Source organism: Tupaia chinensis, unplaced genomic scaffold, assembly GCF_000334495.1.
Source record: "Tupaia chinensis unplaced genomic scaffold, TupChi_1.0 Scaffold143680_1, whole genome shotgun sequence".
In the NCBI taxonomy this organism is placed as follows: domain Eukaryota; kingdom Metazoa; phylum Chordata; class Mammalia; order Scandentia; family Tupaiidae; genus Tupaia; species Tupaia belangeri.
Window position 1 is genome coordinate 646,728 of NW_006203528.1, and position 25,397 is coordinate 672,124.

A 25,397-nucleotide genomic window follows, 5' to 3' on the forward strand; every position below is an offset into this window, starting at 1 on the left:
ATGAACAAGGGAACATCTATAGCCCAGGAGCCTGGTGGGGAATCAGTGGGTGGAAGATCAAACATCAGGGGTGAGATCTTGGCTAAACTGACCTAGCAAGATCATTGCTGAAGACAAGGCAGGATGACCTGAAGATACTACCTGGGGAATGATGCCAAGTGAGGAACATAACTAGATATTGAGGGTGGGAATTTTGGGTAAACCAACTTAGCAAGATGCTTTCTGAAAGTAAATTTTTCAAGTGCATGGATGGGTCTAAGAGAAGGTTCGAGAGATTGACAAAAGTTCAGTCAAGCAAAAAATATTTGTCATCCTCTTTCTCCCTCTTTTCCTCTCCCCTTCCTTCTTTCTTCGTTTATTTATTTCTTTATTCTTTCCTTCCTTCCTCCTTTGCTCCCCTCCTTCTTTCCTTTTTTCTCACTCCTTCCTTTTGTTTTAATTTGTCCAAAGACAACTGTGATCTCTGGGCTTTCTCATGATGGTCTTTAGAAAAGCCTTTTTGACAAAAATCTGGAAATCAATTTTCTGAAAACATTCAGAGCACCTGTACACTTGGAGAGTCTTCTTACTCCATTTTGAAGCATTTTGCTGTAGACCAGAGATTGGCAACATTTTCAAGAAAGAATCAGATAGCAAATATTCTTGGTTTTGTGAACCAGAGGTCTCTGTAGCAACTATTCAACTCTGCAATTACAATGCAGGGACAGCCACAGATGATATGCACGTGTATAGGGATGAATGTGTTTTGTAAAACTTATGTACCAAAAAAACTCCCAGTAGGTTAGATCTGTCTCTAAGTATAGTCTGCTGACTAACCATAGCTGTAGTTACTAACAGGTCTAATGACAAGTGGCATCATTCACCAACAATTCAGAGATCACTGGAAGAATCTTAGAACCTAAAACTAGCATTAACTTTTGTTATATGCATGGCTTAGAGCCCACCAGTTAGTGAGTCCCAAAATAAACATCCCAATAAAATAAGTCTTCAATGTCTCCTTGGAGATAACTAAAGAATTTGTCCATAGATTAAAAGCTTACACAATTTTCATTCTAACAAAAAATTTAGTGCTAGATTCTAAGTTTAATAGGTTCAATAAAAAGAAATGTATTTAAACAGAAGTTGGCAGTTTGTAAGTGTTGCATAAAGTTTCAAGTCAGATTAAAAGTGGTGCTTTATCAATACCTTTTGTTGAGGTCAGACTTGCATGCTGTCAGCATCCATTTCAGCTCACACATGGTTTCATCGCTACCACACAGGACACCTACTTGATATCAAGTGTCAGGCAAAGGTCGTTCATAAGGAAGTCCTGGAGGATGCCCCATCCACCAGGACATGTGTTTATTGTCACAAAAAAGCAGCACCTGATACAATAGGATCACAGCTCCACAAAGTCCCTGCTGTGTATCAGAAGTTAAAATAGAATAGCTGGAACCAGAGGGAAGAGAGATTCTGGTAAAAATAACGATCAGAACCATGACAAAGATGACTCTAACCCAAGAGGACCTCAATGTTGATTGAAATTGAGCCAGATGCCCCAGAATGACTTTGCATGGGGGAAAGCCATTCATATCCTGTGCATGAAGCTCCTAAGCCACTGACATCAGGCTTTAATCCAATTTCAAACCGAGGAAGCTGGGTTGAAAATAGTCCCAGTCACTCAAGATGGGGGCCAGAAATGCTCTCTATACTTGGTGTAGGAAGGATTATCAATTCAACCTTAATCTTTTATTTTTCAGCCACACATTAAAATACACAAATTATAATCTGCCGTTAGAATATTTTTCCACAGTGGAAGCTATAGCAGGTCATGGTGTAGTGGTAAAACACAATGATGTGCAAGGCCGGCTTAACATGAGAGGATTCCTAGTTTGCATTTGGAGACCTCCCTGAGTTCCTTGGGCATGCACATGCCCACAGTCCAGGCCAGCTGAGGCTGGGTAATTCTTGGTGTCAAGACCTGGTTAGATGTGCTGTATCTTTGTCTTTCTCCCTCCATATTTCTTACTTATGGAAGAAATAAATAAATAAACTGAAACAAAATACAAAGAAGTGATTTATTTTCTTTAGGATCCACATTAGTGTCCATATGGGTATTTGGTAATATTTCATGATCTGAAAATAAGATTATTAAGTTCATTAATGTTGGAGGGGTTAGAACTCAAATCCCAGGGTCAGCAGGGCCACGCTCTCTCTGAAGGCTCCAGGGGAGAATACTTTTCTTGTTTCTCCTATATTCTAGAGATTCCAGATGTTTTTGGTTTGTAGCTGCATCATTCCAATCTCCACCTTGTTCTATTTTATTTGCTTAAGTTTTAAAAGTTTATGTATTTCTTCCACAAGAAAAGAAAGGTAATGAGAACCTCCCAAAAGATCTTGATACCATGATCTACTCTCAACTTTAGCCAGCCCTGGATCATGGGCACATATGAACCCAGAACACTCAGGGAAGTCTCTGGAAATGAACTTGGAATCCTCCCACGTGGGGCAGCCTCAGAGTACCAGGTTTTACCACTGTGCCACCTGCTTTGTTTGAACCTTACTTTCTCTCCTATGTCTTTCCTTGTCTATTTTTTCTTTCTTTTTTTTTTAAATGTAGATAGGAGGTTTATATTTTATTTCTCTCCTGACATATTTACAGTTGAATATAAGTTAAAGGCCTGCTTGTACACCAAAGCTAGGTCCTTTGAGTGGTTCAGTCAAAGAGTAACACCTCCAGTTGGCTAATGAGAGAATCCCCCACTCCTTGGCTCAGGTTTTGGCATTTTGTCAGCCTTGAGCTCATCAGTAATTTCTTCAATATCTTTAGGTGTCAAATCCACATAGTAGGTGTCATTTATTTGAACCATTGGTGCATTTGCACAGGCTCCTAAACATTCCACCTCTATTAGAGTGAAGAGTTTGTCAGATGTGCTCTCTCCAACTTTTATTCCAAGCATTTTCTAAATGGCCTCCAGTACGCTGTCAGAGTTTCGAAGCATGCAAGGTGTAGTAGTGCAGACCTGAATGTGATACTTTCCAACTGGCTTTCTATTAGACATTGTAGAAAGTGTTGCCTCTTGATATACTCTCATTGGAGGTACTTGTAAAACCTCCACAACCGTATTCATAGGGGAGATAGGTAACCTCTCATTCTGCCTTCATGCTAAATCCAGGCCTGTAAGCAAGCTGCTGCTTTATGCCCTTCTGGATAGTTTTATACAATCATCTCTATCCTCTTATGGTTTTCTGGTGTGAAATTAAATGGAGTATTTGGGTTATTCTCAGCAGTATCTTGCAAATAAGGCTCCTATGGCTCAATTTTGCACCCCTGTCTTATGCAAATTCCTTGTACATCTTCCCTCAAAAATGAGATGTAGAATGTGTACATTCAAAACAGTGTTTGGCATACAGAAAGTAGTCATCAAATATAGCTATTATCATCCACATTGTCACCTGAAGCCCAGCAGCATATGACCCACAGTAGGACCTCAAATGTTTAATGAGTCTAAACTCCACTGGGCAGTGAGGCTAGTCACCGCTGAGTGTCGCAAAGAACACAGCAACCCAAACTCTCCTTGTCTATTTCTTATAAGGATCCCGTTACTATATTTCGGACCCTCCCTAATTCAGAGTGATCTCATATCATGATTTTTGCTCTCATTATATCTGCAAAGACCCATATTTCAAGTATGTTACCTTTCCTGATAGTTATGGAATGTAAAATGCCCTTTCTATTGTGAGTAAAGTGAGCTGGACTTTGAGTCCACTCAAAGTCAAATTCAGTACATTCAAGTCTAAATTCAAGTCCATTCAACCACTTTAGGTCAAACAATAGGTTCGTTCTTATTGTTTTTATACCGAGTTGTGAGCATGTGTGCATCTTAGTACTTTTTTTTTCAGTAAAATAAAGATCAGCAATCCAATAATCAGTGCCCACATATTTTTTATTTTTGGAGAGGTTTTCACTATAGCACACATGCGCTCGCCAGACAGGCAGAGAGAGACATAGAGACAGAAAGCGAGAAATCACCCCCCAGGGGGGATGGTCACGCCGCAATCCCTTCTCCTCCATTCTCCTCTCGGCATCTTGGGCACGCGTGCACACGCGCCCGGCGTGGGTTTTAAGCCACCGGGTCCGGGACGTGAACCGCGGTCGACTATGTGGGAGTCCAGCAACACAGCCATTACGCTAACTGCTGGTTCCCGACACATTTTTTTTTAAAGGTCTGGGAAATCTCAATCTGGAAATGATTAGCAAACTGATCCCAACTTTCTGAGTCTATTTCCTTTTCTGCAAATGAGGCGAGCTCTGAGTTTTATACAGTTCGCTTTTAAATAATTTATGTTTTTGTACTGAACATATGGGAACCTACAAACTCTTTTCCTAAAACTCAAATTGGAATTTCTGATATTTAAAGATATTCCGCAGTGACACTGCCTTCTGCCATATCCAGTTGAGGTAGTTCACCATTTTTTCTTACAGTGGGTACTATAGACTGATGAGTGTTCCCCCCACTCTCTGCCCTGAAAGCTCATGAGTTGAAGCCCTAATCCCCAAAGTGATGGCATTTGGAAGTTGAGTCTTTGGAGCTGTTTAGGCATACGGGTAGTCTTCATGAGGGGATTAGTGCCCTTATATGAAGAGACATAAGACATCTTAATTTTCTAGTTGTCATAGGAGGACACGATGAAAACATAGCCATCCATAAAACAAGAAAGTCCTCACTAAACACCAAATCTGCTGACTCATGATCTTGGATTTCTCAGACTCTAGAACTGTCTGAAATACATGTTTGTTGCTAAAGCCACGTAGTCTATGAGATTTGTTTTAGCAACCTGAGTTGAATAACTGTAAGATTTGTGAATGTGCTATTGTTTTGTATTCAACTTTTCTTAAAACAATAAAAATGTGATAACATGAAAAGACTCGGTCTCTAGGGACCAGCAGTTAGCTTAATGGCTATGTCGCTGGACTCCCACGTAGTCGACCGTGGTTTGAGTCCCAGACCTGGTGGTTTAAACTCATGCCCGGCACGTGTGCATGCGTGCCCAAGATCCCGAGAGGAGAATGGAGGAGAAGGGATTGTGGTGTGACCATCCCCCCTGGGGGGGGTGATTTCTCGCTTTCTATCTCTCTGTCTCTCTCTGTCTGTCTGGTGAGCACACATGCCCTATAGCAAAAACCTCTCAAAAAAAAAAAAGGAAAAGAAAAAAGAAAAGACTCATTCTCACTTACAATGTAATGAAGACACAATGGAAAGCACCAGATGGGCTACTATGGTGACTCTTTAGCCTCAACTGGACACATAACAGTCTTAAGGTTTGTGGGATGAGTTCAATTTTAAGTAAAGTGACAGAATTAAAGATGATATGTTGAGGTCTGCTACAGCTTCTATTTATTTATTTATTTATTTATTTAAAATGTTAGAGCTTCAACTTTTTTTCAGATTAATTTCACATTATACATAAAGCCCCCATCATGATGTATTATATCTATATTCATATATGTATATGTGCATATCTATATATATGTATATATGTATATTTACTTTTTTGTCTGTTAAATGTTTCTTCCCCTTGTACCTCTGGTCCACCCTGTACCACCTGCTCTCTACCGTCTATTCTCTTCCATTATAGTCTTTGGAATCTGTGCTTATTTTCTCTACAATTATATTTTTAGAACCCTGTTTCTTCCATAAATGTAGATATCTTGTACAAATTGAGTGGGGATATAGAGTATCTTTCAAAGTCCAGCTCACTTTGCTCAACATTAAGTCTAAACTCATCCACTTTGAGTCAAACCATAGGTTCGTATTGATTTTAATGAGTAATAGTTCATAGTATATATATGCCACAGTTTTTCAACCCAGTGATCATTTTTGAACACCTAGTTTGGTTCCATGTTTTAGCAGTTGTGAATAATGCTACAATAAACATGGATGTGCAAGTGTCTTCCTGATTGTTTTTTATTCTTTAAGTAAATACCAAGGCTGGGATTACTGGCTCATATGGTATTTCTATTTATAGGTTTTTGAGAAAAAGCCATACTGTTCTCTACAGAGGCTGTGCTAATTTACTTCTATAATCCTATAGAAGTATAGGATTCCCTTACCGCAACCTCCAGAGCACTTGTTCTTTTTTTTTTTCCCCTAGCCAGTCTAACTTTTGTTAAATGGTATGCTATTGTGGCACGCCGACAACATGCCGACCCCTAAAGCCAGTGACGAGGGCCCCTAAGATGGCGCCTGGCAGAAAGCCAGCTCAAACCTTATGGTAAGCAACTTTGCGGAAGCGCGGTGGCGGAGGACATGGAGAGCACGGGAACACGGCATGCAACCAATCCTCTTGCGAGGGCTGGTTTCCGTACACGTGGACAATAAGCGGATTGGCTGGGTTGCCTTTATATGGGAGTGGGTGCACGGGGAAAGAGGAAGAAGCTTGTAACATTCCTGGGGAACAACAAACAGTTCAGAAGAAGACCGTGTCCGTGTTGTCCGAAGCCGCAACATGCTATTGTGGTTTTAATTTGTATTTCTCTTATGACAAGAGATTTCAAACTCATTTTCACATGTCTTTTGGCCATTCTTAAGTCTTCTTTGTAAAGTTGTCTATTCTTATGCCCATTTTTTAGTTGGATTATTCATTTTTTTTTAGGGTGGACTGCTTCAGTTCCCTATATATTTTAGATACCAGTCTCTTGTCTGAGAAATAATTTGCAAAGATTTTCTCCCTTTCCAAGGATTACCTTTAATTCTAATTATTCTTTCCTTTATTTTGAGGAAAATTTTTAGCTTTATTTAATCCCACTTCTATTTTCTGATACATTTTAGGACTATGACATATAATAATACAAATTTTTTCTCTAGTTGCATAGTAATAGGATTAATAGTAGCAGTAGCAGTTCTAGTAATAGTGGAAAAATGGAAAAAAAAATCCAGTGGCAGAGAAAGTAAAACAACTGTACTGCAGTGTATTAAATGTGATGATGCATAAGGTGTTCTGTAACCTATTAAACTCTAGACAAATGTTAATTACTTTTTGCATCATGGTACAGTCTTCATTTTGCAATGAATGCTCAATCATGCATTGATTAAATGAGGATGTCTTATTGACCTCACTGGTAACTCAGTTCTTATTTGTAATTTTCTTTTACTAATCAGTAAATTAAGTTCTTCAATTCAAGGTCAGGCTTCACAAAGAGGTGGATGAGAACCAAATTCATTTTTCACAATAACTATGCTGCGTTTAAATTTAAAAGTTTCAATCTTGACATGCAGTTACCTTCCCCATCATTCCCTCTAGCTGGCTATTTCAGAGGTTTACGTCACATGGCCTCTGAAGTCATTTGTGTTTGAATCTCTGGATGAGTACTTAGGAAATATATATAAAAATAATCCTTGATTGCATTTTCACAAACTACATACACGCTTTGAAAAACCATAAAGATATACAATTTTAATTAGTTTAGTTTTGTTTTTGCTACAGAATGAGTGTGCTTGCCAGAGAGGGACAGTGAGAAATCATCCCTCCCCCCTCCACCAAGGGGTGATAGCAGCACCTCAATCTCTTCTCCTCTGGTCTCCATGGGATTTTAGATATGCAGGCGCATGTGTCCATGATTTCCAAGCTGCTGGACCAGGACTCAAACCATACAGTCAGCTATATGGGATCTAGTGCCTTAACTTCTGCCCCATCTGCTGGCCTGAATTTTACAATTTCTCATTTATATTTAATTTTTTTTTTTTTGGAGAGATTTTTCACTGTAGGGCGCGTGCGCTCGCCTGACAGACAGAGAGAGAGACAGAGACAGAAAGCGAGAAATCACCCCCCAGGGGGGATGGTCACGCCGCAATCCCTTCTCCTCCATTCTCCTCTCGGGATCTTGGGCACGCACGCACACGCGCCCGGCGTGAGTTTTAAGCCACCGGGTCCGGGACACGAACCGCGGTCGACTACGTGGGAGTCCAGCGACATAGCCATTACGCTAACTGCTGGTTCCCTCATTTATATTTAATTGATGTTCATTTTTGTGGCATATAATATAATTTTTCAAAGTATGAATGTAGTGTGTGATAATCAAATCAAGTGTGTTACCACATACATCCTTTTCAACAAAGACCCTTACATTCTTGTGTCTGTTAAACTCTTTATTCCTGAACCCTCTCACTCAACTCCTTACTACCTACCCCTTCCATACACATGTATTAATACAACAATTAAATACAAGAAAGAAATTATAAAATTAAATTTAAATACATTAAGAATAGTAGGACCTGCAGATAGTGTAATGGCTATATTACTGGACTCCCACATGGACAACTATGGTTTGAGTCCTGGACCTGGAGGCTTGCATTCATGCTGAGCATGTGTGTGCATGCCCAAGATCCCAAGAGGAAAATGGAGGAGAAAGGGTTGGGGCATGGCCATCTTCCATGAGGGGTGATTTCTTGCTTCCTTTCTTCCTCTCTGGTGAGTGCACATGCCCTATAACAAAAATCTCAAAAAAAAAAAAGAAAAGAAAAGAATGGAAGTGAGCCATAATTCTTTGATTGCAAAGAGTTGGGGCTATCTAGAGTTGGAACATGATCTCCTTTCTCAAGATTCTGCTGTAATGAAATAGATAATTGATAACTCACAAAGGCCACTTCGCTAATCCTAGAGTGACTGGCAGCTGCCTACAGAACTCCCTCATTCACTGTCACACACACTTTACTCTCCCTGGAGCCCTTCTTCATCTACTGCTGCTTTTTTTCTTTTCAAATGCATTATTAAATGAGTTAATATGAGTTATTTGAAGCTAGAAATATAAAGGCAAATACATAAAAATGACTTAGATCTATCACCAATTCTACATCAAATGTAACATCTGGTTTCATGTCAAGGATTTTTTTTTTAACCATATTTATATGTGAATACTTTTAAAAATCATTTTAAGCCAAATGTCTGCTGGCCAAGGCAGCCCACCATGTGTATGTCTCGTGCAGATCTGGCTGAATAGCAGTGCAATAGAACGGACTTTTGCTTTGTTCTTTCTTTGCTTGTTGTTAGAAAATGCCTTATTTCAAACCTGGCCTGGATTAACATAGTCCTCCTGACATTTATCAGCTTGAGCTGCTTTTATATCAGTGTGTGGGACGGACAAGGGAGAAAGGGAATGGTGGGTTGAGAAAGTAATAAAAAGGTAACCTAAATGAAAGATTTATTTTATTTTGACCATTTAAGCCATTATTGCTTTCTCTGGTGTGTGTGTGTGGGGGAAGGTGGAGATTTAATAATTTTTTCTTTTCAAGAATTTTGGGCTGAGTAATAACTTTATTGAATGAACCTCCAAACCCACTAATGACTCTTATGTATCAACTCCCCTTTAATAATTATAAGACAATGCTATTTGCTCTCTCATTTTTATCATCCCCAATTCTATTCTTAACACAAAATAAACAAGTGTGCACATATTCTATTGAAATAAAAGACATAATCAGGACATTGGAGATAAAGTATGATTCAAATCCATCTTAAAGGAGTTAACTTGTAAGAGTATTACATGTTTTTAGGTAACCTAGAACCAGAAATCTTGTCTATATCTTCAGGAAATAAGAAATTCAGATGAAGTGTTTTGAGAAATGAAGGTTACCTGAGTTCATTACTTTTTTTTTTTTCCAGTAGAGATTGGCTGATGTCAATGTATAGTTTTCAAACTATTAGAAAGAATGGCAACTATGTATGTGTGTGCGTGCATATATATATAGTGACTTTCAGAAAGATTCTCATAAATTTTGTAGAGAACAAGTAGAATAAGTATATACCGAAACCTCATTAATGAAAGAACAAGAAGAATGGCAAATCTTGAGAGCATTTGAGAAGCTCAGGTTTATAGCATCACTAAGAAAGCCATGCTGATAAAGCTAAGACGGGGATAGAACTGGTTAAGTCCCATCACTTGTAGGGCTTAGAGTTTTCTTCTCTGTACGACTGACCTTACTTGCACTTCTATTTTTCAGATTAGTTTCACATTTTACATAAATATATATATATATATAAAAAGAGAGAATTTTACAATTTTTTTGTCTGTTAAATGTTTCATCTCTTTGCATCTCACAGCCACACTGTACCACTCGCTGTCTACCATCTTCTCTCTCTCCTCCCTTACAATCTCTGTTATTTACGTTTACTATCTCTACTATCACAGCTTCCGGTCTTTCACTTTCTAGGGATATATGGTGTGTATCTTTCTTGTCATTGTTTTTCTTTTATGCCTAGCCATTATAACTGGGGTTAAATGGTATCTCACTGTGGTTCCCTTATGGCAAGAGACTTTAAATATTTTTTAGTATGCCTTTTGGCCTCAGTCACTTATAAGTTTCCCTTGGAAAGTTGTCTGTTCAATTCATTTGTCCTTTTTGGTTTTTTGAGGGAGTTTTTTTTTTTTTTTTTTTTTTATAGGGCACGTGCATTCCTTGGAGAGACAGAAAAAAAAAAAAAGCTAGAAATCACACCCCCAGAGGGGATAGCCATGCCACAATCTCTTCTCCGTCTCCCCTTGGGATTTTGGGCATACATGCACACACATCTGGCATGAGTTTCAAGTCACCAAGTTTAGGACTTGAACTATGATTGACCACGTGGAGTCTAGCAATGTAACCATTATGCCATCTGCTGGTCCTCATTTGTCTATTTTTTAATTGGATTATCTACTTTTTTTTTTTTTTCAATGGGTGAGATGCTTGAGTTCTCTGTGAATTCTGGTTATCAATCCCTTATCTGAGGACTAATTTGCAATTTTCTCCCATTCTGAGAGTTGCTTTTTCATTGTAATTATTGTCTCCTTTGCTGTGAGGAAGCTTTTTAGCTTTCAACAAGTAATCCCACTTGTTGATTTGGTGGATGAATGTTTCTTTCTCTCTCACCATCTGTGTCTCTCTCTGATGAGTGTATGTGCTCTAAGGAAAAAAAAAAAGAAAAGAAAAAGATGTCTCCTAAGTTTTCTAATGAGGCTTTACATTGTCTATGCAACAAAGATAAATTGTAGTACAATATTTAATGCCTGCTTACTATAACTGCATCGTAATATGCTTAACCCAGTTTTAGTTAACTTTCATGTTATTGTAATATTTGCTTAAGTATTACTTTGCTGAAGAAAAAAGATTATGTATGATCACCAGAAGAACTGTTAAAAAAATACATTCTAAACTTGAAAATAGGCAAAAGAATGGCTATTTTCCCTGGGGAGTGATTTCTTTTTGCTTTCCGTCACTCTGTCTGTCTCTCCAGTGAGCACATGCACCCTATAGCAATAATCTCTCTAAAATATTTTTAGAAATAAAAAAAGAAATGTATTTTTATTATTTTTAATTGACACATAAGGTACAGTGTGATTTTTGATACATGAGTACAATATTTTTCTAAAATTTTGTCAGAGGGCTCATGTGCTTATCACAGAGGGGGAGAGAGAGAGAGAGAGAGAGAGAGTAAGAAAGCACCCAACATGATAATGGTTACTTCCCATCCCTTCTCTTCCATTTTTCCCTCCTTTTACAATTTTGGGCACACCCACTCACATATATGATGTATTTCTTAAACCACAGAGTCCAGGACACAAATCATATAGCTGACCATGTGGGATCCAGCCACCTTAACCACCACACCACAAGCTGGTCCTGAATACAATCATCTTGAAAGATGATTTTTTATTTCAAGAAAAGGCTGATCTCGATCTGCTTTTGATGAGTTAATTTACAGAGCCGTAGTTCATGAACCATATCTGCCTCCTTGCTAACGCTCAGCAAATCAGAGGCAACCAGGGCTAAGCCAGTACCAAGGCCAGAGAATTCACTTCTGACTGGAAAATTCATAAGAAATCTCAGATTGCATTTTCAATAACATCATATTATTCTTGCAGGTTTTTCTATGAATTGCCCCTGCTGAATTCCATGGCAGGACTAGGAGACCAAATCCAAATCTGAAACAATCATCGCTACAGGCTGCACCTGTGTTTCCTAGAGTTTTGGAGCGTGGCTTTTGCTTCTAAATCTGGTGACTCAAATTAGGTGCTGCCTGGCAGTAAGGACTGAGACCTGTGAATTATTGTCCCAGTTTCCTGGGAGGGTTTATGAGCATTATTCCCACAGATGCAATACAGTCTGTATTCTTTAATAATGTGTATTTTATTAATTGCAGTGAAACATATCCTCCAATATGTTACTGCAGATGTAGCCTTGATTGCAGAATCAATTTGTACAATTATATCCCAGTAAAAAGGAGATAAAATTCTGGGAAATAACAGCCTTTCCATGAAGAATAAAGAGACTCAAAATACATATTGTTCAGGAAGAGGCTTGGTGAGATCGCTCTAATACACTGCATGGAGGTTGATTACAGGGTAAACTCACATGCAGGAAAAGGTCAGGCCCTGGTGACCCCAAAGGTACTCGCAGCTTCAGCTTTGCACTCACTCTGCTGTACTTCCTCTTATCTTCTGCTGATGCCCCAAAGCTGCCCACCTAAAGCAAGCTGGGACTTGAAAAACATCAAAGGAGACTACATATAGGTTGGGAATGTGTGTGCCCTGAGTTCCTAGAATTAATCTACCTACATAGTGGCTAATTGGGTCATGGAGGAAAAACAGACTGTTAGCATAAGTGGGCATAGAACGGATGCCTGGATGTTTAACAAATAGGGCTAGTCAGCCACACTCACACACATGTACACATATAGGCATACAAATACATGTAGATGTACTATATATACATATATGTGCATGTAACTGTATATATTTAGTCCATTAGAATTTATGGAGGATTTGTTCCAGGACCAAAGGCTGGATACCAAATGCTGCAGACACTCAAGTCCCTTATGAAATGGCACAGAATTTTCATACAACCTATGCACATCCTACCATATACCTAAATCATCTTTAGATTACTTAGAGTACCTAATAAATGTAAGTGTTCTATAAATAGTTATTTTGTATTATTTTTAGTTGTATTACTTTTACTGTTGTCTTGTTATTTTATTTTTTATCTTTCTTCCATATGTGAGACTCAGAGACATGAGAGAGAGAGAGAGAGAGAGAGAGTGAGAGAGAGAGGGAGAAGAGCATTCCAACAGGGTCTTTACACTGCAATCCATGCCCAGCTTCTTGGAGGCAAGTGCCAGGCGTGATAATGGAGGTGTATTGACATAAACCTGGAGTTTTCCCTTGTAGGTCAGCCTTAGAGAGCTTTGCATTACTGCTGTGCCTCTGTACAGCCCCTTCCAATGTTTTATTTATTTTATTTATTTATTTTTATCTGAAATCAAATAAGTTTATGGATGTTAAACCTATGGATACAGAGGGCCAACCATGTGTGGGCATGTACATATATCTGTATGTGTACAGATTTACATAGACACATATATGTATGTGTACCTATGTGTGTATGTACTTGTCTGCACACATACACACACATATTTGTATAAGCTAATTCAGGGGCAGGAAGAATGAGCTATCACTTATTAGTTAATTAAGATTAGAGAGTGGGCCAGCCGGTGGTGTAGTGGTTAAGATGGCTGCATCTCAATGGCTGACTAAGCAGTCAGGCTGCTTGAGAACAAGCCAAAATCCTGGGAAGAGAATGGAAGAAAAGGGATTGTGGCATGGCTAACTCACTGGCAGTTGCATTCTCACTATCCCTTACTCTGTGTCTTTCTCCAACTAATACATGCACCCTATAGAGAATTTTTTTAAAGGATTAGAGAAATATTCAAAAGAAGAGGAAGAGCTTATTCTTTTACACATAGGACAAATGAACACACAATTAACAATGACAATATTCCAGAGCAAATAACTGCATTATAACCATGCCACATTGTGGGGTATTTTCTTTCTCTGGTGAATGCATTCACCTTCTGGCAAAACAAATAAACAAACAAACAAACAAACAAACAAAAACAGTTAAAATAAAACTTAACTCTTTGAGAAGTGAAAAACTTTTTATAAATTTTTTTCCTCTTTTACATGATGAACGTAAAGAATGTCACATAGCACAGAAAATTATTCAAATAACGATAGATTCTGCTATCTGGGTACATTATATAGAAGGTAATGAATAATCTTTTACTATAGTCTTTTAGAGATTGCTATATACAAGATCATTTGCCATTCAATCATAGAGAAAAATTCTAGTTTGCATTAATAAATATTTGGCTGCAAAGGATTAATCAACTACAAATAAACTCACAAAATGAGTCAATATCGCAAAAGTTTGACATATTTTATTTCTTTCTTTCAGGATCACGTGCAATTGTTAGTAACTAATACAAATAAGATTCACTGCACTCAGTACTTCTGTAACTTGCTATAAACATATGTTTTTTCCTTTTATATTACTATTGTATTATAATATTAATTTTTTTTCTTTTTTTTTTGAGAGGTTTTCGCTATAGGGCGCATGTGCTCGCCAGACAGACAGAGAGAGACATAGAGACAGAAAGTGAGAAATCACCCCCCAGAGGGGATGGTCACGCCACAATCCCTTCTCCTCCATTCGCCTCTCAGGATCTTGGGCACGCACACGCACGCACACGCGCCCGGCGTGAGTTTTAAGCCACCGGGTCCAGGATGCGAACCGCGGTCAACTACGTGGGAGTCCAGCGACATAGCCATTACGCTAACTGCTGGTTCTCTATAACATTAATTTTTAACAAGACTACTTTTTATTCCTTGCAGAACAAAATTACAACCTATATGTTGCATACGTAATTTTATCACTTAATTAGAAATTACTCAAATTTCTATGTTTCAGTATTTACTTAAAGTTACCAAGATATTTAAAGATTATTTATTAATTAGCTCAATTTAACATTATATGAAGGGTTCAAGTTAACTAATCATCTTGAAAATAGTATTTAACCAAAAACATTTTAGAATATAGATAATGTGGGAACCAGCAGTTAGCATAATGGCTATGTTGCTGGACTCCCACGTAGTCGACTGTGGTTTGCGTCCCGGACCCGGTGGCTTAAAACTCATGCCGGGCATGTGTGCGTGCGTGCCCAAGATCCCGAGAGGAGAATGAAGGAGAAGGGATTGCGGCGTGACAATCCACTCTGGGGGGTGATTTCTCGTTTTCTGTCTCTATGTCTCTCTCTGTCTGTCTGGCGAGTGCATGTACCCTATAGCAAAAACCTCTCCAAAATAAATAAATAAATAAAAATTAAAAAAATGAATATAGATAATGCTACTGCAAAAAGAAAAATGTAAAGGGCCATAACTTAATTAGACATTATATAATTAATTTGAAGTATTTTATAACAACATTATTAGTTTATCTGAGTATCAAATAAGTAAGAGAGCTGTGAGCCATTCATATATGTGTAGCTCTTTCATAGGAAAATAAACTCAATCTTATATAGTATTATAGTCTTTTTTAAAGATCATAAAAATTCTTTTATTATATACCACATTTACAGCTGTTTTTAAACTAATCTTACAAAATAGTCCAAGTATGTGGACTATTTCTTGATTACCTGGACTTAAATTCTTATGAAAAATGCTTCTGAGCTTTATTTTTTATAAATGGATTTTAAAAAATAATCTGGCACATCTAAAATATCATAACTTTGGTTTTCTTATTGAGATTCTGGGAGTATGGATTTGTGCAAACTCTTAATAGAAACAGATCTCTTTTATTCTGAGAGAATTTGTAATTAAATTTTTTAATGCCTTTCAGAAGTAAAGAACTATTTCTCATTTACACAAGAAGAGGTATGGAACTTTCTCACAGACACAAAATTTATACAGCTTCTAGTGTCATAAAATTTCAGCAAAAGGTCATAGTTAATCAGAGAAACTAAAACCTACCAATGCAGATCCTGAAATGAAGCTCAGCTTTCCACTGTGTATGAAATATTCATAAGATTTACTTTCAGTCTACACATAAACAGATAAATAGATGAAAATAAAGATGATTAACAAACTCATTTAGGAATGAATACACTAACACACTTGACCAAGAACCAGAAAAAAAAAAAAAAAAACAACAAAAACAAAACAAACTCCTATGGAATTAGAAAGGAGGAAGGCAATGGGAAAACAGAGTCAGCAAAGCTAATGCCCCAGTGTTGCTTGGAATTCACATCTGGAACCAAGAAAAACTCTCCCTAGGTTCAAACAGTCCATGAAGTGCACTTCTTAAAAGATGTACAAGAAAGAAAAACAAAAAACCCTTGACCAAAAACCAAAAAAAAAAAAAAAAAAAACAACAAAAACAAAACAAACTCCTATGGAATTAGAAAGGAGGAAGGCAATGGGAAAACAGAGTCAGCAAAGCTAATGCCCCAGTGTTGCTTGGAATTCACATCTGGAACCAAGAAAAACTCTCCCTAGGTTCAAACAGTCCATGAAGTGCACTTCTTAAAAGATGTACAATGGTGTGGCTCTAAAAACTGCATCTAGTTTTTTTCATTCTAAAAGGACGTCCTCCAGAACTGTCTTAGTATTCTTTCAAAAACTTGAAGACATGAATCTCACATAAATATGAAATTAATAGAAGCCAAAAATTGTCTGTTATTGGACAAACCATTCAAATGGGGAAACTGATTTCAAAAAACCTTTGAGAATCAGTCCATCAAGAAAACCCTGAAAGAGTTTGCTATTTTTTCTAAAGGTTTTTGCCATAGAGTATGTGTGTTTGCCAGAGAGATAGAGACAGAGAGAAGGAGAGTGAGAAATCATCTTCCCAACTCTAGTGGGTATAGCCATGCCACCATCCTTTCTCCATTCTCCTCTTGAGATTTTGGGCATGCATGCACACGAGCCCAGTGTGATTTTTCAAGTCTCCAGGTCTGGAAGTCAACCATGGGGAATCTAGCACCTTAACCACCATGCCACCTGCTGGTTCCAGTGTTTGCTAAATTAAAGGCAAACTGGTTAATGTTCTATAGGGCAGTAAAACCATATCATCTGGGATTATTTTATCTACCTGGTCAAATTATTTGAATATCTATGAGCAAAAATATCTAAATTAGCATGAGATGTCATAAACTGTAGGCCCCAGTCATTAATAGAGAACAAGCAAGACAAGCGGGTCTCTTAAATTACGCTGAATATGTGATAAAAGCATATTTTAATAGCCAAGCAGCCATCCTTTTGCTTATTTCCAAGCTTTGGATAATTTTCTTTTCTTTTTTTTTTTTTCATTTTTTTTGGAGAGATTTTTTGCTATAGGGTGTGTGCGCTCGCCAGACATACAGAGAGAGACAGAGAGACAGAAAGTGAGAAATCACCCCCCAGTGGTAATGGCCATGCTGCAATCCCTTCTTCTCCATTCTCCTCTCAGGATCTTGGGAATGCACGCACACGCACCCGGCATGAGTTTAAGCCACTGGGTCTGGGACTTGAACCATGGTCGACTACGTGGGAGTCCAGGGACATAACTGCTGGTCCCGTTGGATAATTTTCTTAACACTGAACAACTAGCAGGAAATCTAGTCAAAGCCAGCTTTTCTAGGAAATGCTAATATCTTTTGATTGTGGAGAATAGGAATTTGGGGTCTTCAGAGATTTAACACTTATTCTTGATTGTCCATATCATCAAGGAAGTGGACATTTCTGTTGTATATGCTATAACATTGGATGAAGACTTAAGAATGGGTCTAGTTTCATCTTCAACAGTATTTTATCTTTTAATAGCAAGAATTCTGGAGAGTGATTGGAAAGTGACCAGGGCAAATAACCATGCTTCAGTCAGCTTTTCACCATTGTAGCTATTTCTAATTAACCTCCTCAGGAAATTTTGTGCCAACTGAAATTCCATGCTAAAAATGCTTATTATACCTATGTATTAAATGTGGCCCAGTTGCACTTTGTTACAGGAAGTAAAGCTACTGTCATAAACACAGATTCTCTATTTTGTGTGTGTGTGTATGTGAGAGAGAGAGAGAGATTTTTGCTATAGGGCAAGTGCGGGTCCCAGAGGGAGAGAGAGGAACAGAGAGACAAAAAGGGAGACATCACTCTCTAGGGGGGATAGACACACCACAATCCCTTCCTCCTCATTCTCCTCTTAGGATTTTGGGCATAAACGCACACACTCCTGGCATGAGTTTCAAGTTGCTGGGTTCAGGACTTGAACCATGGTCAACCACATGGGATGCCAGCACCTTAACCACTATGCCACCTGCTGGCCCCAACACTGATAATTTTAATACCTGTGATAAAGGATTTCTTCAAAAGAACTTTAAATTTTTTTTTGATACTTTGTTAAATTTTACACTTACTTACACACTAACATGTTTATATCTACTCAGAGAAACCTAGTCACCATTATGATTGTTTTCATTTAACTTAGTGTATATCTCTTAACCTCCAAGTTTCTAAAGAATATCTGTCATTTGTTTAATTGGATGGAAAGTTAGTCAACTACTAGGACTTTCCCCTTGGTTTTATTTTGATCTCCTTCAGTTCCTGGCCTAGTTTGACATGCTATACAGGGATGTCAAAAATTCCCTAATGATATCCCTAAAATACCTGCAAACTGTAGTTGATTGCAGGCAGATGATGAACTGTGTTTTCTCAGACTTTCTAGTGAACTCATAGAAATTTAGAGTCAAGGAAGACCAACTAGATCACTCTTCAATTGTCTCAATTATTGTTACAAAGAATCCATTTGCCATTACTCAGTTCAAAGGATAAAACCTCAAATTTTTCGCAGAATAGTTTCTCTGTAATTCAGAGCATTCTTAGAAAATATTCTTTAGAGTAATAAAACCTTTCTGTTACTGAGTTTGTGTCCTTTTTGAAGAATTAGATTCCTCATAATGCACACATTTTAGATCTTTCTGCTATTTCTAAGTGCTTTCTTGTTTCTTCAGCGTCATATTGATGGAAAGAACTTGACTCTATTACTCATGTGGGTAAATGGTCGCATATATAAACCAAAAGTATTTCCAAACAGAAAAGATTCTCTGATCTACATTCTTCCATGTTTAGAGATGTGCTCCAGTCTCTGCAATGATTTTGTAACTCACTGAACATTTGCAATAAGCCTTAATCAGGATAATTGGGACGTTCTAAAACCATTTAAAAACTGCAGAGTGAAGGCTTCTGGGTAGAGAGTTCCAAGCCTAAACGACTTTGATTTTTCACGTTCCTTCCTAGGAGAGACCTGCCTGCTGTGTGTAGATGGCACAGCTAATGTGGGATTCTATGATTCTTCTGACAACACCCTATCTCCCAGGATATTAGTCATTTTTCTGTTTGACTTGCCCATTGATTTTGAACTGATACTTTTCTGATTAATGAGGCCCCTGTTATGAATTATGAAACATTTTGAGAATGCCTTCACATGTCTGTGAATTATATCTGTGGCCTTAATTTTTGTCTTGTCTGGAGTGATCAGGGGTGTTTTGGCTTCTCAACAGATTCTCAGCGTGGAAGCCTTCCTAAAAGCTCTGTGTGGAGGTGTTAAACTGCCCTGAAACAGACTTCTTAGAGGTAGAAACCAGAACAGAATGTTCACATAAAAGTGCTAGGTTGGATAATAATCATATTTAGCACTTATATAGCAGTTTTCATTTCCGAAACACTTTACAAACAGCAACTAAATAAACCTTTCAACATCCCCATTAAATAGACAAATAAGCATTATTATCTTAGCATTCTGTTTGGTGCAGAAAAAAAAAATCTTCACTGGTTTATAACTGCTAGAAGAGATTATCTTAGAATAATGATTCCAACTCCTGCATTTGTAAGCCAGTCTCCAATGCTACTTGCTCCAATTTTCTTTTCAAGGGAACTGATTAATTGGTTTTAGTATTGGCCATCATGAAAGTGCAGTCAAAGCTGTTTCTCTCTGGCGTTGTGAATTCAGAGTAACAAAGAGGTGAGTGCCTGGGAAGTTTCCATTATAGGCCTGCCTTGAGGAAGAAAAAAAATAATAAGCATCTGAAATCCATGGATGGAGTGAACTACCCAAGCCTATCTCAGTCACTGAGACCTCTCTTGGCTAACACTAATACTTTGAAGTCACTTAATCAAGTTTGTACCAAAGCCTGATAGAACACGGCATCCAGCTTGCACTTGGTGAGCTTCTGAGATTGCAAGAATTTCAACAGTTGAAAGCATACTTATTTCTGAGTATCTTCTCAGGGGTACAGAAGGTCACTACCAACCTGTTTTAGTCTCAGAAAGATTTTTAACATATGTTTTCTAGTTGCTCCACTGTCTGCTGTACATTTATTTTCTGAAACCATTTAAATGACCTTTTTCTACTCATAGAAGGTGTGTGGACATACTTTTCTGCAACTTTTGTTTCTCAGCAAAAGTAGGATTACTGATAATATCTACCTGTGTAGGTTCTTTTGGAGATAAGTGAAATTCTATTTGAATTAGAAAGATGAGGTGAATCTGTGAGAAGCCTCAATAGAAAGCAAGAGTTATCTTCATCATAATCATCATAATCATCATCATCCTTACAAGCAATTTAAGAATAAAAAAATAATATTTGTCCTAGGAGAGATGATAATCTCAAACCTGGGATTAACTGAAATCTGCAAAATTCAGCTTAGTTTCCCTCGATCCTTAATAATTAGTTCATCCATAATCACAATAGAAATGTGGATTTCTAGAATTTAAATGGATAATGATATGATGCTAAGATAAGTGACCTTTAGATAGGAAACTCAAAAGGGAGTCAGGCTGATTTTACTTAAATAAAAAGGGAAGGAATTTTCTGTGCGTCTGGCAAGTTCTAAGATCTGAAAATAGGTAAAGAGGAGATTCAGGCTGTGCAGGAAAACAGATGCCTTGCACCCTCATACACTTCATAAGGACAGTCAAGTATGTCCTGGAAACCAATAGGAAGGTGGCAAAGCCAAGGGCACAGGCAACCTTGAGCAGCACAGAGGTCAGCTGTGTGACAGTTGTCAACCTCAGACTGGCTGACAGCCCAGGATGGGATTGTGATGGAGCTACCAGGCCATGGCTGCTCAGCTGAGCCTGGACAGGCAGACCAGGGAACTGCCGATGAACCTGGTGATGCCCCTGCAACCCCCTGCGGTCTCCTAGAGAGTCACGAAAATGGAAGTGGGTCAAACTAAATGAGAATCAATGAGACTTCACCAAAAATACACAAAGTGAAGGAGCCTGAAGCTGTCCAGGTTGTCAAAGGATTCTACTTATTAGAGAATCCAAGACATTTTGGGGATTGTGATTGCAAATAAGCTTTGCAAGGATTTGGACTTTTAGGTAAACTGATAGGCACCTGGGGTTACTGATATCTGCAGCTCACCTATTCATTCCTACATTTATTTGGATATTCACTTCCAAAATATGTATTGAATGAAAGAAATAGGACTATCCCTGATACATTTAGATTGTGGCTCTACACCAGAGATATACTGTTGTATTTTGTATTCAGAAACTAAAATAAAAATGTACATAAAAACAAAAAATATACTGAGTCACATTTATTTTTAATATATTAAGATTTTTATTACATAAGAAATATAAGAACACCCTCAATTGTACATGATTTAAAATAAGGAGAAATGATTAGAACAAAACAGTAAAATCCTCTTTTATCCTATTCTCATTTTTGTTATACTTGGAGCATCCACCATTCATGATACTGTATCTTGTTAATCTTCTGGTATGCATGTATAAATACATAAGTATATATGGCACAAATAAGATCATATATTAGACATATTATTAAGAGATTTGCTTTGGTAACTTAATGAGTTACAGACCTTTTCATGTGATATATTTAGACTTTCATCATATACCACAAAATGTTCATGCTATAACTTGTTTGCTAGTGAGTATGTATTTTACCCCATCTTCTGCTAATTCAGTAAGTGATACAAATGTCATTTTGTATATACATCTTTGGGTCTGTATAAAGTAGAATTTCTAGATCATAAGCAATGCAGCTGTAATTTTGATAATTGCAAATTAGTTCCTAACAGATTTAACCAATTTGTAATTCCACTAGTAGTTTTTGAGATCAGGGAGGGGGTGAATATTATTGAGATTTAATGACTTTTCCAACTAATAGTTACAAGGTTGATTTAGGACCTTCGTTGTCAATGATCGAAGGATTCTTTGTGAAATAAATGATCTATAGGCTTCTGTAATGTTTTCTTCTGTTGCTTTACAAAAAGTTTTACTATTTTATAAATGTAAGTAGGGTATCTTTTTATTTTAATTTTTCTGTCTTTTAAAAGAGAAAACCAAGATCTACAAGGAGCAGTTGAAAAGTACCCACGTTTTTACAGGGGATAGAAGTAATGCCCCTAAATTCTGTCAGGTGTCTGGGAATTTGGAGTTATATAAGTAACTCAGTGAACACAGTTTTGTTTTTGTTATTGTTTATTCTTTCAGCATTTTGAGGATTGCATGTAAAATGTTTGATTAAGAGATGACAGCTGAAACAGTGAAAAAGATTTTAACATATGGACAAGGCCATTGAAAGATGGCAAGTAGATGAGCAGAAATAGCATGACAGTTAAATAGTAGGCTTTGAGATGTGTGAAACAGCCTTAAGGACAGTGAAATTAAATAGAAATCCTCAAATAATTGTAATGAAATCTAGAGTTACTACATGTCATGGTTCACCTGGGTGACTTTAAACCAGAGGTGAACAGGAGGGATAGTGCTGATCTCAGTGTAGTTTCATATGCCAAAGACCATTTGTTTTTTGCTAGTCCCAAGAAACAGACGGGACTCCTGGAAACTGATAAAAAGGATCACATGTAAAATCCTTGAGTGTGGTCACAAGAAATTTACTATTCTTATATTAACTTAATATCAATTACCTACACTTTTAGAAAATTTTGTATCATAGCAGATTTGGAATGTGAGTAGGGAGTAGCAGTGGCATACTACATTGATAAGTGAAATTCAGAAGAGGTAATTCCTTAGGCCCATTATATCATTAATCTCCAGAAGACACAGAACCTAAATGTAGGCTCGCTGATTCCATATCCTGTGTTTTTCTACTGTTAAAACTGTGCCAACTCCATCAAGTGCAGCTTTTGAGTCAGTCAGTTTAAATACCCTAAAACTCCAAAGCATGGTCCTATTATTTCTTATAATACTGAGTTTAATATAACATGAGTTGTCTTTGTACCTCTTCTCAAGAGGCCTAGTTATTGAAGTTCAAAAGGAACCTTGTTATAGAGTAGTATGTTTGGAGGTCATGGGAGAGTCAGCCTCATGGAAGAGGGACTCCAGGAGAGAGGAAGTGCCCAGGCCACATGAAAGCAGAGGATATGTCTGCTTGTTCCTCGGGGGTTGCACTGCTGGGTTAGTACACTGTGTGATTACAGTGCACGGTAAATCACTGCGAACATATAGCATCTCACTCTTGAGGTCTCCTTGAATATCTCTTTTCTAGGAGTAATAAGTCCCCAAAGTGATTCTGTTACACATTTACATATGAGAACCATTAGTTTAAATAAAAAATACCTATAGCCAGAGGGATCCTTTGTGTTTTTCACATCTCAAGTCCTTTTAACTGAGGACAACCCCTGTCTTTTTATATATGCCACTGATCTATTATCGTACTGGTTGTCCCATGAAATATTCTACTTTTTGAATTTGCTTAACTGTTTATTTGTGGTGTCATTTACACTGTACCCCTGAATTTCCTGTAAATTAGAAGCCAGGCTTTCCTGGATTCAGGTTGAACCTTTAGGCAAGCAGGTTTCAGAGATGGGATTTATAAATATATATATATATATATATGACATTCTTTCCTGTCAGTGGGTACCTCATGCCTGGTTTTCCTGCTGTTAGTAGCTGCTTTCAATCTCTTAGGCCAGATCCCTCCATTGTAAAATTGACCTTGCTCCTCTTTAATCAGGAAGTAATGAACCTTTGACCCCACATACTTATCCAATAACCCTTCGGCTTTTCATCTAGGGGTATTAAGATGGTAAATTGATGACAAATCATTATTTTATTAGGAATTTTTAAATGGTTCTAGTCTATTAATCCTTTTTCATTATTATCTCTATTTCTCTAGAGAAAGAAAAATGATCCTTTCCTAAGGCAAGTTAGTTTATGTCACTATTCTATTCAACCTCTGCCTTCAATGACTTCTCTCTTCATCAGAGGCCTTCAAATAACTCTCCACCAACAACCAAATTCCTCACAAATTTTATCTCCTGCTACTCTCTTCCTTACTTCTACTTCTCTAGCCTCCCTACTGGAAAATAGCAAGCATTCCCAATGTCTTGCTGTTTCCTCTCCCTGACATGCTTTTACTTAGCTTCCTTCACCATTTATTTCAGGCTTCTCTAAATATTACATTACCAATGAGACTATTTAAAATATCTATGCTCCCAACAAATTCTTACCTCTTTTCTAACTTTGTTTTTCTCTATAATATTTATCACCAATGACAAGTTATATGTTTACTTACTTGTTTACCTCTTTGCAACTTCAGTGAGACAGTGAAATGAATACCGATATCCTGAGGGGTTAAAGAATATAATAAATACTATTCATCCAATTAATAAGGAGAAAGAAAAACATAATCTTGACAGCTGTCAGCTGGGAACTGGCCTGGCATGAACAGCTAGGCCTTGGTGTCCTCTTGTTGACTATAAACAATTTCATAGACAACAACATCAGACAAGATCACTCTGAGACTGTGATGGAGTGAGATAAAAACCAGACCCCTTTATAATCACATCTGAGCACAGACAAAGCATGAACACTATGCAAAGCACAAACTGTCCCGAAACAGCCCCTCTCCCAGATCATAGTTTAACCACTGCTTCCTTACCAGTGACAGTTCTGGTTCTGCTTCATTCTTCCTTCCTCCTAGGTAGACACTGTCAGGATATTAATTCCCAGGACTTCTATAACAAATTACCATAAATCAGTGGTGTAAAACAGCATAAATTTATTTGTTCATAGTTCTCAAGGTCAAAAGTCAGAAGTTGGAGCCAGCAGATGGCATAATGGTTATATAGCTGGACTCCCACATAGTTGACCACTGTTATTGTCCCAGACCAGTAGCTTGAAACTTCCATGGGGCTCATGTGTGTGAGTGCCCAAAATCCCTGGAGAAGAATGGATTCCCTTTGGGTGGTGATTTCTCACTTTCTGTCTCGCTGTCTCTCCAGCAAGTGAACACACTCTATAGCCAAAATCTCTCTCTTTCAAAAAAATAAATAAATAAAGTCAGAAGTCAAGATGTCAGCACAGCAATGTTCCCTCCAAAGTCTCGAGGGAAGAATTTTTTTCTCCTCCAGGTTCTGCTGGATTTTGCATTTCCGATTATGGATTCTTCACTCCAATCTCTGCCACCTTACTCCCATAACATTCTTTTTTCACATCTGTAGTCAAATCTCTCTCGGATCATTTCTTTTAAGGACATCCATGATAGCATTCAGCCCTACCTGGATAATGCAGGCTAATCTCTATA

The 25,397-nt window shown here is 37.7% G+C and overlaps 1 pseudogene; it reads right to left on the minus strand.

Moving 5' to 3' along the window:
* Window positions 1-2,652: 2,652 nt before the first annotated feature.
* LOC102490019 (NADH dehydrogenase [ubiquinone] flavoprotein 2, mitochondrial-like) overlaps window positions 2,653-25,397 on the minus strand; it is a 65,597-nt pseudogene continuing 42,852 nt past the window's right edge.